The sequence below is a fragment of the Eurypyga helias genome, unplaced genomic scaffold, assembly GCF_000690775.1.
Source record: "Eurypyga helias isolate BGI_N326 unplaced genomic scaffold, ASM69077v1 scaffold7871, whole genome shotgun sequence".
Taxonomy (NCBI): Eukaryota; Metazoa; Chordata; class Aves; order Eurypygiformes; family Eurypygidae; genus Eurypyga; species Eurypyga helias.
In genome coordinates this window covers 64,495-64,872 of record NW_010231433.1, presented here as the reverse complement: position 1 = coordinate 64,872, position 378 = coordinate 64,495, and positions in this window count along the sequence as shown.

Here is a 378-nt window from a genome sequence, read left to right as displayed (position 1 = left end):
AGCAGCAGCAGTCTAGTCAATCTTAGTAGCCCATGGGGAAGAAAGATGCCCGTGTCAGGCAGGCAGTGCTCTGGTAGAGCGCATCTGTCGTCATTAGAGAGACCCACCGACTGACAGTGGAGCCCTTCCGGCCTCGGTAATTGCTATTATTTGGACTCCACACAGGGAACACAGTAATATCTGGTTTCTAAAATGATAATTTGACATAGCTACTTACTTCTTTTACAGATGTTTTATAGTAATCCATATATTTATATGGCCTGGGAATTTATCCATAATTTATCCATTGTAAGACCTTTTAATAGTTCATTAATTGAAGCTTTTGGCAGACAAAAAAAAGGAAAAAATTAAGTTTTCCTTTTTCTTTCTTTCCCCCAC